Source organism: Taeniopygia guttata, chromosome 19, assembly GCF_048771995.1.
Source record: "Taeniopygia guttata chromosome 19, bTaeGut7.mat, whole genome shotgun sequence".
In the NCBI taxonomy this organism is placed as follows: Eukaryota; Metazoa; Chordata; class Aves; order Passeriformes; family Estrildidae; genus Taeniopygia; species Taeniopygia guttata.
The window spans coordinates 5,377,048-5,378,785 of record NC_133044.1 but is presented as its reverse complement, the minus strand read 5'-3'; positions in this window follow the sequence as shown (position 1 = coordinate 5,378,785).

Sequence of the window (1,738 nt, the reverse complement as noted above, 5' to 3'; positions counted from 1 at the left end):
CTCCTCCTCCTCCTCCTCCTCCTCCTTCTCCTCCCCGAGCCCCCCCCAGCCGCCCCCACCCCGAACACCGCCGGGGTTGCCCGGCCCTGTCTTGGGGTGATGACAATTTTTTGGGGTGTTCGAGCCCTCCTGGGCAAGGCTGAGCGCCAGGAGAAGCCACCCCAGTGGTCCCTGTGCCACACACCTGCAGCGTGTCCCCTCGGTGCCACCCTGGGGGAGTAGCCTTGTCACCCCCTCCCTGCGGGCTGTGAGCACAGCTGAGGGTATTGGGGACCCCCTGTGCCCCCCTGGTGCCCCACACACCTCGGCGCATCCCGGGATCGTTTCCTACAGGGCCTGGAGATGCTCCCAGCACGGCTGGGAAGGGATTCCTTCATCCTTCATCTTTCATGGCTTGCTGGAGCCATGGGGGAGTTGGCTTTTTGGGAATGCCACACTCATTTGGGGGCTGAAACCCCATTTCCAGCCATTCCCACCACGCTGGCTGCGTTTTCCTGCCCACACCGAGCCCGGGTGTCTCCCCTCTCCCTGCTCTGCCTCCATCCATTCCCCTTCTCCCTTTCCCAGGAAAGCTCGGCCAGCAGCTCATTCACCGTGGAAGTGCACAAGACATCTCCATTAACGCCAAAATAATTCACGACAATTAATGGGATTGTCCTTGAGCAATGACAGGAGCTGAAGATGCCCCAGGGAAAGAGGCAGCTGGGGAGGAGGATGGGTCCCCAGCACCTCTGGGTGCTGCTGGGAGGGCTTCGGAACAACACCCTGGGTGAGGAGGAGGAGGGAGATGGGATGTGCCTCAAACCCCGCCACCTGGGATTGCACAGGAATGGTTGAGCGCTGTTTTGGAGCGGCCCCACCACTTCCCAGGCTCTCACTGCTTGTTTCCATAAAAATCCCATGATTTATAAACCAATCTCCCAATTGCTCCGGGAGGGATCAGCCCCTGATCTCCTCCTTTGAACCTGCCCAGGTGGGGCAAAGCCTCAGTTTCCCCACTCCAGAACGAGCCCCAAAACTGGGGATGCTGGCAGCACCACGCCCCGTCCTTCCCGGCCTCGGGATGCTTTTCCCACTGATGGATGAGGGCTTTTAAAGAAAAATGTTTGGGTGCAATCCCTCCCGCCTCCCCGCCGTGCCTCTGGCAGCTTCTTGGCAGCACCGCTGGGAGATTTTTCAGCCGTTCCAGAAAGGAGTATTTTTACCCCAGCTGGATTTTATTTATGACTCCGGCGCTGGTGGGAGGAGGGGGCTGGAGTGGGCTGGGATCTCTCCCGAGTGAGGAGCAAAGCCAGGGGGAGATGCTGCAGATAAATCTTTATTTATTTCAGCACCACCTGAGGCAGGGAAGGGCAAAACTGAACCCCAGAACCATTTCCCACGTGTCCATGTGGGGACCCACCCGAACAACTTCTGGATGGCTTTTCCAAGGAGTTATCCAAAAAGTAAAACCATTGAGGGATGTCCAGGCAGGATTGAATGTGGAGAAATTCCCAAATGGTGATTCCCAAATGGCTCCACTCCCAAAAACACCACAAACACCCCACAGGCCCCGCACAGGGCAGGACTGGACAGGCTGGAGGCACTTCCCACGTGGATAAATCCCACCCGTGGGAGCCAATCCCACAGATTTGGTGCCAAGTTGGGTGTCGGAATCTGTGTTATTGATGATTCCGAGATTATAAAAAGTCTCTGTCTGTCAGCCCCACTGCCAAAGCAGAAGCCATAATTTGTCTGT